This window comes from Trachymyrmex septentrionalis, unplaced genomic scaffold (assembly GCF_001594115.1).
Source record: "Trachymyrmex septentrionalis isolate Tsep2-gDNA-1 unplaced genomic scaffold, Tsep1.0 scaffold85, whole genome shotgun sequence".
Taxonomy (NCBI): domain Eukaryota; kingdom Metazoa; phylum Arthropoda; class Insecta; order Hymenoptera; family Formicidae; genus Trachymyrmex; species Trachymyrmex septentrionalis.
The window spans coordinates 159,416-165,521 of record NW_017306038.1 but is presented as its reverse complement, the minus strand read 5'-3'; the positions used below and the strand labels follow the sequence as shown (position 1 = coordinate 165,521).

Below are 6,106 nucleotides of genomic sequence, written 5' to 3'. Positions count from 1 at the left end.
GTCTGGTTTGGTGTCGCTGAGCTCGATTCCACAGCTTTTTCTGCGATTAACCCGGGCAGTTTCTCACCGTACCTGTCAATATTCGCGACGCTTTTTCAGCCGCTGTCTTTATACGGCCGCCCGCGAAGCGTCGTTTTGTTTCGCGAAGTGCCCCGGACCGCGACTCGTAAATCTCGACGAGCGAATCGTCTACCGGATCAAAAAGACCGATGACACACGTCTCTCAATGACCGCGATACGATGAACCCAAACAGTCATTATCGAGTGCACATTATTGAGTCTTTCATTTATGCAATATTACCGTATTACGTCTCAACCTCGATCACAACAATACTACTTTACATTTAAAATTCATCGTACTCTGTCAATATCGGACGAAAACAATTTTCATAACTGACGATTACAGAGAACATGATTAATTCTTAAACGTTTCACTATGGAAACAACGCACAATATATATACTAATCTAATTCGATTACTTGCAACCCTTCACAAAAATAAACATATCGTAAAAAACTCGTCTCAATAAAAATTCAGAACATTAAAGAATATATAAGTTCTAAATAAATGTATCTTTGTTAATAAAAAAAATTGGGCAACAAGCATTGGAAAAGCATGCCATGTCGAAAAGGGGCATTTAGAGGTTAAAATAATTCTTGTGTATATAATCATAAGATTGATTATTAAGTAGTAATTGCAGCTAATTGATAAGTTTAATAAGATTAGTTTTCTCTCTGCTGAACGCAGTCAATTGGAAAAGTCGATTACTTACATTACTAACTAATTACTCAATAACCATGATTACAATATTTTAGTATTCGTCTCAAAAAATTTTTTCATTCATTTAATAGTTTATAATTAAACAATAAATATAGTTTTCGCAAAATTATCAACAAGATTTGGCAGATTATATATATATATATATATATAATCTGGATAAATCTCGACTATACACAGTGGCAACATCGTAATTGATTCCTCTAAACAAAGTATCTCTCCAATAATCGAAATACGGCAGAAACTCGAGGCAATTATCGCCGGATTTCGAAGACGAATCCGCTTAGGAACCGCGAGCTACCCTCTCACCGGCGGGGATTTTTGCGAGATCTCTCCAAGTCGACGACCCTGTTTTTCGGCCCAGGCAAACAAATTCACAGCAGTGGCGCCGGAAGGAGGAAGAGAAGAGAAGGGGAGGGGGGGGGGGCGGGGAAGAGATTGGAAAAAGTTTTTTCCGGGGTGCGGTCGCGAGAAACGCTCTCACCGATGTGCATACACATACGCGCGGTTGCGCGCGCGTCGGTGTGTATCTATACATTTGTCATGATTTGAACCGGGATAACCCTCCCGGTTTCATCCCAAAATCGATAATACGTATTACCCTCTAATAGAGAATCGAGCGGCTCTACGCGAGTCTCCCCCTGCTGTTCTCCACCTCGCCCGCGCGCGCCACGCCGTCCCGTTCCACCACCTGGCCCCGAGAGCTCGAATAATCTTGCGTCTTCCGCAGATGTAATACGATATTCCGCCAGCCTTCTCTACCCGCGACAGCATCCCTCCCGCCAATCGCAGGATCGGCGTAAAGGTAAATGACGTTTCTTCAAGGATTCCTTGAAGCAACCGGCCCCCGTCCTCCCCTTTTGCGTTTCGCGAAATGAAGTATTATACATTACAGTAGTATAGACCTAAAAAGAAATAAATTCTCCCCCGTCGCAATCGTCATTGTTCGGTGGCCCAACGAAACGTAAGACTCTTTTTCCAGCGCCGTAGAGGAATCTCGCAGGTACCGCCGAATCATGGATTATGATCATTTTTGCGTTGCGCTGAAAAATTTATCAAAGTGCGGAGTAGAGACTATCGATCCGCAGAGTAGACTCTCGTTTAATCCAAGGTTGGTTATCTAGGGTGATTTTTATAAACTGTATGTAGTAGCGAGAAAATGAAACTCAGTCATACTAGTTTTCTTTATTGATCAAGAATCTAAACCAATTTTTTTATTTCTCTTCTCCCCCCCCCCCTTTTTTTTAAGGAAATTGTAAAATAAGGTAACTTTGGCTCAAATTTGATGAGATAGTATACGATTGTAGGTACTAACGTCTTATGTCTTCATTTTGAACATACACGTTGTTCAGGCATTTCTTGAAATGTGGGTCAAATACTTCATTTTACGGCAAGTAAAATGTCCATAACATAATTTCAAGTATGATAAATTATCAAGCTCAATAATATCAAAATATTACATGCTGCACGTAAGACTGTACTGTAAGACAAGCTTCCTTTTCGATTTCGGCACAAATACCGTCACACCGAACATTGATCCTCCGCGCCTAATCGTACAACGTTGCATGAGAGTACACAGAGGATCCAGTGTAGATTGTAAGCCGCAATGGCGCGGCGAAGCGAAGGAGAAAGGCTTCAATTTTAGAGGGAATTTTATAGGACGAAAGGTGTGTGTCGGAGATCGGCGGATAACGACATGGCTTGCAACTCGGCGTCAATATTGCACTCGCTCTTTCCTCCAGCACTCTCCGTCGCGGCTTTGCGAGCCGCAAAAAATAAGTAAATGAAAAGAAAAAATACTTGAAACTGCGTTTTCCACATCTCCTACCTGTCGAACTAATTACTTTCTCCGAGTTGCTATTTGCAGTCGCGCGAAAATGCGAGACTCCTTCTTCTTTCTGATCCGACACTGAAAAGTACGTTTCTGTCAGCGAATTAAAACACCGTCTACGTCAAAATGCACGTTAACGACAAACGGTACGTTTCTATTCGCGGATGTGTAAAATGGCAAAATCGCGTGAATTTTATGTAGAATGCGCGCTGGACATTTTTTACTGCGATGCAAAAGGGGAAAGTAAAGCATCGATCGCAAAAGAAATTTGTTCATCGATGTACTTAGCGCTACTACTGATGAAGATTAATATAATCTCGTCTACAACGAAGACACATTTTTTTTTTTCATCGGATAGAAGAAAGTTTAATGTCCACTTCCATCAATGTTAACGTTAATCTCAATTTAATTTACTCTATCTTATTCTAATTCTGACAAAGCGGGAAAAAGATAAAAAGTCAGTTAAACCGAGATCAAAGTTAATTTACATTAGTGAGACAGAAGATATCACACGCATTTCAAAATTTATGCCTGAATGTATAACTGAAATACATCTGTAACCTCGACACGTATCACTCGGCGTAATATTATGCTTCGTTACTCGGTGTTTGTTGATCGACTTAACCTTCATCGTCAAGTACGACATAATGTGCGTCTTATCTAGCGGTTCAATAATCTTATCTGAGCTTGCGCAGAATTAATCGTGCGAGATAAATCGAGCGCGTCCCCTCGCAATTTTGTAAAAAATCAAATATATCTTGTCGTCAAATAATAACAACGTTTCGACCACCACAACGACTTGTGGGCTTACGTTCCTTCATCCGATTCGGGATTTACCCGTCCAACGAATTAGCGCGCGATTAGAAATTAATACGCAATGCCAGGCATCGGGAAAGGCGAGTGAATTGTCGAGGAAGAGAAAATCAACTGCCTCTGGATGAAAGCACCCACGTGCGGCGTCACGGTTGCTTGCGCCGCTCTGTGTGTGTGTGTGTGTGTGTTTCGAGGCAAACTGATTTCCATCCACCCAATCCTTTATCACCTCCCGGGCGAAATCGGCTAACGACCAGACTACGTCGTTTGAATGTGAGCTGGGCGTGCTCGACCGGGGCCGAGTTATGCCACTTCGTCCGGAAGCAATAATCCGCAGTGTACGCGCGCAAATTTGCGCGCGCGCGCGCGCGCGAAGAGCGAATATCGCTCGGATACAGAGAGAGAACCGTGCCGTTAGGACTAAACTACCGTATCGCCATCGAGCGGTTTACTTCGCCGCGCCGTAATCCACCGCGCGTTGCTCATTAAACCCGTCGAGAGTGCAATGCGATCGGTAACGATGAAACGAGATTTTTGATGGGCGATATACGTAATCGACTCGCACAGCTTCGAATTCGAGAGACAATGGTATCTCGTCGAGAGTGCGTCGCGTTCGGATTCTACGCGTCATGTTTGCCTAACGTCGTCGAGAATGCGCTTGCGAATGAATCTGTGGAAAGGGCTACTCGAAGGGATATCTCATTAATTCTCACCCTAGATTTCGTATCGTCAGTCCAATAATAATAATAATAAAGCTCTTGCACTTGGAAGAGTTCTGGTTGAAAATGAATAAATCAGAATTTTCTAGTTAAATCTTACAGTTCTTATAATTCTTATAGTTGAGAGAACCAGAATTCTCGATCGATTTAACTAGAATTTTTGCCGAGTACAAGAATCTCAAACGTGATGAGCAAGCTTTAAAATTTTTCCGCACCACTGTTTGTCACTTTGGAGATCCTTACGGGAAAAAATTTCCAGCTGAAAATGGACGAACCCCCAAAAGATTCTGCTCACGTCAATCTGGTCAATCCTCGACCGGAGTTATAACGGATTTCAAATAAGAAAACTCCTATTTATCCTTTTTCAACCAGAATTCTCTTATCAATACAATCAGTGAGACTCTTTTTCCAGTATACATAATTATTTTAATAATCTACAAACAAAATTAATTTCATATCTGTATACTTCTATATCCAGTTCAGTTTGCGGACACTTCGGCAAAATCGTTCTTTTGAATAGCCGTGTATGTGCTCTCGTTGCGCTCCTTGAAAAACTTTCTTCCGAGAGACCGTTGATCTGCATTACGAGTCTCACACACAACAGCCATAATCAACTTAGGGTGCGCGAAGGCCGTCTTAATTCATGAAACTGACGTTCACATTGTCGAAAACGGAAGACGGATAGGCCCCCCCCCCCTTAACGTCCGTCGCTTGTTCTGTACGTAATAAGTAACACGTTGCGCCACTGATTAAGTCGCGAATGAGTCAGACGTCTGGAATTGGTATCTTGGATTCGTGTCACGTTATTGCCATTCTATCCCGCGATTTCTTTTCCTATGTTTTCATTTCTCTTTTTATATCGCGCAAACAAGTCCAATTCGAGAGACCTAATTTCAGATACATGGTAAAAATATATATATGTACTATCCTACTTAACTTCATTCTCTCTTTCGACAAACAGAATATGCTGCGCAATTACGCAATTAATGACATAACGTGAGTAAATCTGTATTACTTCAATATCAATTAGTCAAGATAACAATGTCAAACATCTTGATATACGTAAATTAATAACGCGCGGTTATCAATCTGAGTCTTGTAACATACTTGCTCCGAATTTGTATTATTTCAGATTTCATATTGTAAAGCTTTCGATTCTACATGTAGTTCTGAAGGATTCGAGAGAGAGAGAGAGAGAGAGAGAGAGAGAGAGACCCTGTTACTTCCTATTTCAATTTCCTGTTTTTACGGCGCGAGAGCATCGTCGGAGGTGACAAATCGGACATCTCGAGTGGTGAATCTTGGCAAGGCGACGCGACGGTGGTGTCTCCGAGATAAGAAGCATGTCACTAACCTTGACGTGTGTGTGCGTGTGTGTGACGCGAGTGTGGGCGGATACACCGATCTATTGAGCGTTACATTTCGTTAACAACGCTCCCGCCAGTCGCGACGCAACTGTTAACACGACCTAAATATCAGCCGACGAGACCGACGACGTCGTTTCGTGACGCATAGACGCCCCGCGGTCCGCTTTTCGCGTGCGGGACGCACCTTTCCGCTCCGCGTGCGCGTTTTATCGCTTCCGCGTTTTCACTCCCGATAAAAGCCACCCGCTGCGGCCCTTATCCGCGTTATCAACCTGCGTCGCAGGTCGCTAGACGGAAGAGGGTCTACCAAACTTCGCGGTGTATATCGCGGACGACGGTGTTTTTCGGTTTATTTACGCACGTTGATAATACCACACACGTTGGAAAGAGCCGCGAGTTGTTTGCGTCGCTAATTACTCTGAAACTTGATAAAACTACGTCCAACAAAAGAGAGTCTTATGTTATAAGAAGATGCTTACTTAAATCTTCTCGGAAAAAAGATCCTCTGAGAATTCTCTCCCGAATTTTCCAGGTATTTTTGCGAAAAAGTTCCAGACAGGATTAAAGAACTTTTTTAATGCAGCTTTGAAATAAATAAA

At 42.5% G+C, this 6,106-nt stretch overlaps 1 protein-coding gene across 3 annotated transcripts in view; it reads right to left on the bottom strand.

The window, feature by feature from the left end:
• LOC108755159 (neurogenic protein mastermind-like) overlaps nt 1-6,106 on the bottom strand; it is a 212,517-nt gene that overhangs the window by 60,378 nt on the left and 146,033 nt on the right. The gene's annotated exons all lie outside the window — the stretch shown is intronic.